Source organism: Elephantulus edwardii, unplaced genomic scaffold (assembly GCF_000299155.1).
Source record: "Elephantulus edwardii isolate Elephantulus edwardi_28Jun2011 unplaced genomic scaffold, EleEdw1.0 scaffold00297, whole genome shotgun sequence".
Classification (NCBI taxonomy): Eukaryota; Metazoa; Chordata; class Mammalia; order Macroscelidea; family Macroscelididae; genus Elephantulus; species Elephantulus edwardii.
In genome coordinates this window covers 1,917,850-1,927,642 of record NW_006400047.1, presented here as the reverse complement: position 1 = coordinate 1,927,642, position 9,793 = coordinate 1,917,850, and the positions used below count along the sequence as shown (strand labels likewise).

The 9,793-nt window shown below is 38.1% G+C and overlaps 1 pseudogene; it reads left to right on the top strand.

The window, feature by feature from the left end:
* Positions 1-3,125: 3,125 nt before the first annotated feature.
* LOC102848643 lies at positions 3,126-3,545 on the top strand (annotated as a pseudogene).
* Positions 3,546-9,793: the final 6,248 nt, after the last annotated feature.

The window sequence follows — 9,793 nt, the reverse complement described above, 5'->3', positions numbered from 1 at the left end:
TATAAAGTATTAGAATTGTGACCTGTACTGGAAGACAACAGTGAACAAATAGAAGCTTATAGTGGAAGAAAGAGTCATTAATCAAACAAAGAAACAAATATAAAATTGCATCTTTTATAAATAAAACTACAGCTGCTATACAGGTAAAGTTACGATTTCTAGGTTCAGATCGCAAATTGTATACACTCCAAATCATCCTGTCCCATTCTAGATGAAAATAAGCACTACATAAAAATCTAAATTAAAATCCAAAGAGTAAGAGTAAGAGAAGGAGAAGTACATGATGAAAGCATAATAAAGAGAGAAGTAACCCCTCCTATTGAGAGTTAAAGAAAGCTAAGAAGTTGATAGAAAACCTAGATGAGGCACAGGACCTTGGACTTGGATTTCAGTTCTTACAGGAGAGAGGGGGAGCACTGGCGGCATAGACCATGGGGAGTTGTGCTGCTAACCCAAAAGCCTCACTTCCCTGGCAATTCAAATCCACCAGCAACTCCGTGGTAAAAAGATGAACAATCTCCTCCTGTGCAATTTTCACCTCAGAAATCCAATGGAAGTTCAGTTCTCAGTCAGTTCCAACTTGGTGGAAATGAGCTGAGACTATAGGCTATGAGGTCAAATGCATTCATTTTGTAAAAATGCTCAAGCATGGAGAATGTATTGCTTATATATGTACTGGAGCTAACGGACCTCCACATACTTCCCAAATTTATGAAGAAGCCTCTCTCTGTGTCTCACATAATGAAGTGCCCAGATTGCATAACCCTCGCCATCCAAGAAGTTGAGTGGGAGGAAGCAAAGTAGGAGGTTTGAAATAACCATTGTCAGAATGAGTGCATGAATTAAGAAGGCATAATAGGGACTTATTAAAGTTAGGATTGCAATCTTATAGCTAAACCACTCTGACCTGTAACTGCACTTTGTGCAGGCATGGTGAGAACAGAAATGTAGATTCATTTTGGATTAGAGATTTGCCAGACCAGTACGATGAGCAAAATGGTTGCAAGAGAATTTTGGCTGCAGGAAGGAATGTTTTTAAAATCACAAGCCTTATATTCTAAACTGGAGAAGGAGTAAGGATGGGAGAAAGAGGAATAAGGATAATGAGGAATATTATGGTGATATCTTTAAACAACCAAATGTAGGAAAGGGAGACTATGATCACAAATAAAGCAAAACAAGACCTATGAATAATCATAATAATTTTAAAAATCAAGACCTATTGTCATCAAGTCAGTTCTGACTCACAGGAACCCTAATAAAAAAGAACTTCCCCATAAGGATCTCTACGCTGAAATCTTTACGGAATTGAATTGCCACATTGTTGTCCCACAGATCAGTTTGTAGAGTCAAACCACAATTTTATGGTTAGCAGCTGATCGTTTTAAACATTTCATCACTAGATCTCCTTTTGGTCATAGATAGTGATGAATAAATTGGTGATTCTGTAAATGAATCAGTTGGAAATGCTAATAATTAACATGTAAATACATGGTTGAAGTGGAGAAAAAGATGAAATTATGACTGATTAAAGAAGCTGAACATTAATGGCAGCAGTAAGTCATCCATATATTTGTTTAAATCATGTATAAAGATGTCAGGATTTGGGGTGAAGAAAGTGAGTCACATTCTAATGTATTAGATGAATGGAAGGGAAGTGATCGAGAAAATTTGTTTATGAGTGTAAGCAATAATCAAGCCCCACTGTCACCAAGTTGAGTTTGCCTCCACAGAAACACATTTTTCTTTCACATAGCAGCTGGTGGATTTGAATTACTGAACTTTTAGCTAGCCACTTGATACATTATGCATTACACCACCAGACCTCCATAGCAACCATTAGGATAGATGAAAAGAGAATTTTATAGAATAAGTCTCCTTGGAGAGATTTTTTTTTCCCAAGATATTGGAGAAACAGAAGTGGCAAATGGTGAGCTAGGGAGGTATCAATTTTATTCTGTAGACCAGGAGGGATCAGTCATTGGAGAAGGACATCATGCTTGGAAGGGTGAAGGGACAGTGCAGTAGAGGAAGACCCAGGATGAGAAGGATTGATTCAGTGACTGGAGAAATGGGATGAGATCTGTTGGAGACAATGACATTAGCTCAGGATAGGGCAGGTTTCAGAGCTAATGTTGCTACGAGTTGCAGGTGATGATGGCACGTAACAACAAACCCCTCTGATACAGGAAAGGCAGTCCACAGAAGTCATTCATTTCAATAAGCAAACACATTTTAAAAAGGAGTAAAATAAACTACTTAACATCTCTAGCAAATAACCCTTGTTGTTTGTTGTTAGGTGCCCTCCAGTCACAACTCATAGCGACCAGAAAAGAACAATAAACTAATCTCACAGCCTTTGTTGTTGTTGTTGTTGTTGTTATGTGCCGTCAAGTCGATCATGACTCATAGCGACCCTATGTACAACAGCCCTAAACTCTGCTCTGTCCTGTGCCAATCGCACTGTCTCCAATTACCCCAGCCACTGAATCAATCCACCTCATAGAGGGCCTTCCCCTCCTGGGCTGTCCCTCCACACTCCCAAGTATGATGTCCCTCTCCAAGGGCTTGATCCCTCCTTACAACATATCCAAAGTATGTCAGACAAAGCTTCAGAATCTTTGCCTCCAAGGAGCAGCCTGGTTTAACCCTCTCTAGGATGAATCTGTCTGTTTTCTTAGCAATGCATGTCTTCTCCAGAACCACAGCTCAAAGGCATCCATTTTCCTTCTATCCTCCACTAGAAGAAAGGAAATTACAAGACTCAGGGCTGAAATCAGTGGAATAAAATACAGAAAGACAATTGAAATAATAAAAAAGACCAGGAGATTATGAAATTATTCAATATTTCAATAATTCAGTAAATTAGATAAACCACTGACAAACTTAACAAAAGAAAAGATACAAAGAACTCAACTAAGAAATAAAAGATGTGACATCACAACAGAAAGACCTGAAATTAAAATTATAGTAATAGAATATTATGAAAACCTCCAACAAATTTGAAAGTTTAAATTGTCAGATCCCTAGAAATCCTCACCTTACCCAATATGGCACAGAAGTCGAACACTTGAACAGAACTATCACAAAAGAAGAAATCATGCCTCTGCAGAAGAGCTGTAGCCATGTCTGCTCATATGTAATGGATGGTCGTGCGTAACTGCACCAGCTTCTTGATTAAGAGGAACAAGCCCACTTACAGCATAGAGCCCGATAACCTCAAAGCCCGCAACTCCCTCCTCTACACCGGGCTGATCCACTGCAGGACCGTGGGCGTGGAGCCGGCCCCCGACAACAAGGGGGTTGTGGTGGTGATGAAGCACAGGTCAGGCCCGAGGAAGGCGGCCACCTCCTACGTGCGCACCACGATTCACAAGAACGCCCGGGCCACACTCAGGAGCATCCGCCACATGATTGTCAAAAACAAGTGCCGACCCGATCCACTGTGCATGGCTGCCGTCTGCATGGCCAGTGGCATCCTGCACAGCCCTAAGAAGACGGTGATGGCAAAGAAGGAGTGTACCCGCCCCACCAAGATCTCCTGAGCACCAGCCGTCCAGCAATAAAGACAGATTGTCTACACACACACACACACACACACACACACACACACACGAAGAAATCAAGTAAGTAGTTAAAAAGACTCCCAACAAAACAGAAAAAGTCTTGGCCCAGTCTGCTTCACGATTGAATTCTACCAAACATTTAGAAAAGAACTGTCACCAATTCTCTTTAAATTATTTTGAAAGATAGAAAATAGAAAGAACACTCCCAAAGGCCGCAAGTATAATCCTTATACCAAAACCAGGCAAAGACATCACAAAAAAAAGCAACCTGAGAAAATTATAGACCAGTATCTCTCATGATCTCATGACCATAGATGCAAAACTCCATAACTAAATCCTTGGCCATGTGGTATCCACAGCAGATGTGCAAAGATGGCTCAACATAAGAAAAATAATTAATGTAATTCATCACATTAGTAAAGCAAAGAAAAAGAACCACAGGATGCTATCAGTTGATGCAGATAAAGCCTTTAATAAATCCAACACCGCTTTCTGATTAAAACACTCAACAAAATAGGAATAGAGGGGAATTTCCTCAACATAGTAAGAGTATATAACCAAACCCAAGAGCCAACATCATTCTTAATGAAGAAAGATTAAAGACATTTCCTTCTGAACAGGAACTAGCCAAGGATGCCTACTATCACTCCTCCTATTCAATGTAGTAGTGGAAGTACTTGCTAGACAATAAGATAAGAGAAGGAAATAAGCATTCAAATTGGCAAAGAAGTGGTAAAACTGTTGCTATATGCAGATGATATGATAATTAACAGAGAAAAACCCTAAAGATTTTTTTAAAAACCCATTTACTAGATCTATTGTTGTCGTTGTGCACCATTGAGTAAAAACTGACCCATAGCTAACTCCTCAGTTGGTTCAAAAGCAGTAAATCACATAGAAAGATATTGCTTATGGTTCTCTCACAGAGCAGCTGGTGGATTCAAAACATACACATTTACACTGGCAGCAGAATCCCTTGCCACTGAGCCACTGAACCTAGAAGACCAGTTTAATAGAGTGGCATGGCACAAGATCAACTTTCAAAAAGCATTGGCTTTCTTTACAACAACAACAAAAAAGCATGGAACAGCAAACAAGAAAAACAATAGCATTCACAATACTCAATCACAGATGAAATATTTAGGAATAAACTTAACCAGGGAACTCTAGTGGCCTAGTGGTAAAGAGCTATACTACCAACCCAAAGGCACATGGTTCAAACAGACCAGATGCTCTGTGAGAGAAAGCTAAGAATCTTCTCACTTGTGATTTACAGCCTCTGAAAACCCACAAGGGGATCAGCTATGTGTCAGTTCTGACTCTACGGTATACAAGAACAACAACAAACCTAACTAGAGACACAAAAACCCCTATACACGGAAAACTACAAAATACGACTATAGAAACAATAAGAGATATAATTAATTGGAAAAATATTCCCTGGTCATTGATAGGAAGACTCGACATTGTGAAAATGACAATCCTACCAAAAGCAATTTGCAGATTCAACACAATCCCAAAACAGATAGCAAACTTATTCTTCAAGAGTATAGAAAAGACAATTTCCAAATGGGAAAGAAATGAAACCCTGAAAAAGCAAAGCTCTTCTGAAAAATAAAAAGTAGGAGGCATCATACTCCCTGATTTGAAAATCCTATATATAGTCATAATAACCAAAACAGCATGTTATCAGTACAGTGACAGACACATAAACCAATGGAATAAAATTGAAAACCCAGAAATCAACCCATATACTTAAGATCATTTGAAATTTAACAAGGAAACAAAACCTATTAAGTAGGGAAATGACAGCCTCTTTAACAAAGGGTACTAGCTGGCATTTTACTGGCCATCTACTTGTAGAAAACTCAAATAACATCTACATTTCACACCAGACACACAAAAACCAAGTAAAAGTGGATTAGAGACCTAGAAGTAAAACCAAACACCATAAAAATCATCAGAGACAAATTAGGAAAAAATTTAGAAGCCCCAGTCCATGATATAAATAGGCTTACAAACACAGTTGAAAATGCACAGCCAGGAAAGGTTAAAATTGATAAATGGAACCTTCTAAAAATTAAATCCCTGTGTGCATCAAAAACACTTTTCAAATAGTGTGAAAATAAAGCTCACAGACTGGCAGTAAATACTAGGCAACAACATCTCAGACAAGGGTCTCATGACGAAAATTTACGCAATACTATAGGGCCTTTATCAGAAGAAGACTAATAACCCTATTCCCCAAACGACATGAAAAGACTCTTCATGAAGGAGGATATTTGGATGGCCAATATATACAGGAAGAAGTATAAAAATCACTAGCAGTCAGAAAGATATAAATCAAAATAACAATATGATATCATCTCACTCCAGCAGCAGTAACTAAGTTTAATAGGTGAACAAACAATAATTATTGTAAAGGATTTGGAGATCGGAACTCTCATGAATTGCTGGTGAGATTGTAAAATGGTATAATCTGTAAAATGGTATAATCATTACCTATGGAAGGCAGTTTGGCATTCTTTTTTAAAAAGGTGAACACAGCAATCCCATATGACACATCTACGCCACTACAAGGAATATACCACAAGAAAATCAGAGCAAAGGCATAAAAGAAGAAATATACACCTATGTTCATAGCAGTGTTATTCATGGTAACAAGAGAATGAAAAAAAAGCCAAATTCCTAACAAGAAGTTAATGGAAAGAGGAATTGATATATTCACACTAAGATACTTGAAAGTAAGAGTGGCATTCACTTCCTAAACAACATGCCTCTGGAAATTCTATAAACTTTGAGAAACAATAGTCATAGAAAAGCTTCATGTCTTTTGTTCATAGGTTCACTATGAGTTGCTCTATGGCAATCAACAATAAGAACAAAGTATTCATTACCTTCTAGAGAGCAGAACAGAAAGTATTCATAAAATAGATACAATACAGGAAAGTCTAGAGAACATTATATTGAGTGAAGTAACTCAATCACAAAAGAATACTGCCAAAAGCTGGTATTGTAAAAATAGGAGGGTAAGGGTAACTGAGGAGTTGGAAGGGAAGGGGAGAACAATTTAAAATATGCAAACAATGGACACTAGAAGGACCAGGATAAGGGAATATCAACCCTGGGAAGAATTGAGATAAGAACAAAGGGCTATTGAAATTAGAAAATAAGAAGAAGATAAGAATAACTGTACAAAAAGAGGTTAGAACGGTGTTGAAGAAGGAAGATGAAATCACTAGAACAGCAGAAATTAATGGGCAGATGGGGGATGTGAAGGAACAGGAAAAGCACAATGGGGACTTGATGAGATAGGGTTATAAACATCATAAATCAATAGTAATTAATGACATAAAATACAATGTATAGAAATGATGGTATAAAAAATGTACATGAATGAAAACATGTATATGAATGATTATACAAAACACAAGGAAAAAAGCCCACCCACCACAGTTTTGAATGGATTGCACAATATTAAAAAAATTATTTTAATTTTTGTTCAAAACACTGTACTAGCAGTGTCAATCATCAATAGTCAATGATATAGTATTGTAAATAAGAATAAACTTATCTATTTCTACGTTTTACCTTGGAGGTCTCATGGCACAGTGGTAAGGACTTGTGCTGCCAACCTAAAGGCACATGGTTCAAATCTACCAGTTGCTCTGTAGGAGAAAAATGGAAGATTTATAGCCTGTGAAAATTGGCTAGAGGGTCAAGTACAAAAGCAGCATTTTATCTTACACAAATAAAATATAAAATGTTTCATTGAAATGGTGACTTTGTATGTTTCCATATATATTTTTAAATTGTTTTTCTTAATTATTTTAATGCAACATATATATTTTTTACAAAATATTCTTTCCATTTAATTTTTTCCCCATTCATTCATTGTTGTACATTTTCCTCCCTGCCGACCCCTCTGCCTCCAGTTCATTTTTCTCTTTGAAGAAAAAAAATATTCTTTCACTGGTACACAATCTCCTCCCAACTCCACAGTCCACTTTAATGTGCATTTCTTTTTCTGTAATCTTGTTATGAAAATAATACTTAATCCTATATCCCTTTTAAACAGTTCTCTCCCTCATCTGTTTCAATGCAGTATACATAATTTATCCCCTCTCTTCTTAGGATCCACCCCCCACCCTGATGTCAGTCTTGTTTTACAACAGTGGCACTATGCAGTATTTGTCCTTTGCGACTGATATATTTCACTAAGTATAATGTCCTTCAGGGTCACCCATTTTGTGCAATATTTCATGAGTTCTTTGTTTTTCAATGCAGAATAGTATTTCATTGTGTGAATATATCACAGTTTCTCTAGCCATTCGTTTGTTGATGGGGACTTGGGTTGCTTCCAACTCTTTGCTATTGTGAACAAAGCTGCGATGAACATGGGTGTGTATATATCTGCTTGGGTGGTGGTTATGGTTTCTTTAAGGTATTATTTCCACTACTGGAATTGCTGGGTCAAATGGTATTTCTATTTCCAACTTTTTGAGAAAGTGCCATGCTGCCTTCCACAGTGGTTGCACCATTTTACACTCTCATCAACAGTGAATAAGGGTTTCAGTTTCTCCACAACCTTGTCAGCATTTGCTGTTTGCTGCTTTGTTGAATTTTTCTATTGTTACTAGGGTGAGATGACATCTCATAGTTGTTTTGATTTGCATCTCTCTTAGAGCTAGGGATTTTGAACACTTCATGTGTTTGTTCACCATCTGAATTGTCTTCTTTAGTGAAGTGTCCTTGTATACTCTTACACTTTATGATTTTCATCACCTCTGGTGGCCTGCTAGCAAGAATTTGGACTGTAATCCCAAAGGCACGTAGTTCAAATCCACCAGATTCCCTGGAGGAGTAAGATGGGCAATCTTCTCCCAACTCAATAGCCCACAACAACAGTCACAAGCTTCCAAGAGTCCTCCGCAGTGACAGAGACCTTAATTTTAAGACAAGATACACTTCATTCTGAGGCAACACATGTGACAACTCCAATGGAATTTTATCTGTCAGAGAAATTCATTAGAGGCTCTGCACTCGAGTTGTTTATTGCAGGTTGATCACACAGCACCCTCTGCCTTTGCTGTTTGTATTAGATGCTTCCAAGTCAGTTCTGACTCATAATGACCCCAGGAACACAGAACAAACAAAACCATCCTCACAGTCATGTTTGTATGAGCCCTTTGCTATAGTCACTGTGTCAGTTCATCTCTTTGAAGATCTTTCTCTTGTTCATTGACCTTCCAGATTACCAAGCATGCTGTCTTTCTCTAGGGACAGGTCCCTCCTAATAACGTGCCCAAAGCACATGTGATGAAATCTTGCAATCTTAAGCATTCTGTCGATACTTCTTCCAAGATAGATTTGTTTGTTTTACTGGAAGTCCTTGATATTTTTCAGTATTCTTCAACAACACCACAGTCCAAGACATTTTCTTCAGTCTCCTTTATTCATCATTTAACTTTCACATGCATATTTAAAAAAAAAAACACAAAACAAAACCCGTAACAAATCAACAACTCATCATTGCCAAGCCAGAACCGATTCATAGCTGACCGTAAAACAGGTCTTCAGAGGAAGTAAATTACATGGGAGAAGACTCGCCTAAGGAGCAGCTGGTAAATTTGAACCATGTACCTTTGGCTTGGTAGCTTCACTCCTGACCTCTAGACACTAGAGCTCCCTATATGCAAATATGGCAATTAAAAAGGCCTTGGCTTGGGTCGGGTCAGATATGCATTAGTGCTCAAGTTGACTTTTATTTTTTAACAGAAGCACTTGCTGCAGAAGGTCAAGGACTGCAGCTTTCAATATGGACTGAAGCTCAACATCAAGAAAACAATGATTCTCACCATTGGGCCTATTGGCAGCACTATGATAGATGGTGAAGAGACTGAGATTGTTAACAGCTTTAGTTTGTTTGGCTACACAGTCAACACTCTTAGTACCAGCAGCCAGGATATCAAAAGACAAATTGCACTGGGAAAAGTCAGCTGTCAGGGACCTCTATAGAATATTGAAGAACAATGACATCAGTCTGGAACCTTAAGGTGTGTCAGATCCAGGCCATAGTCTTCACAATTACTTGCTATGTGTCAGAAAGCCTGACAATGACTATGGATGATAAAAAAAGAATTGATAACTTTGAGCTGTGGTACTGGAGAAGAGTATTGAATATACCATGGATTGCCTGCAGAACAAACAGATTCATCCTGGAGAGG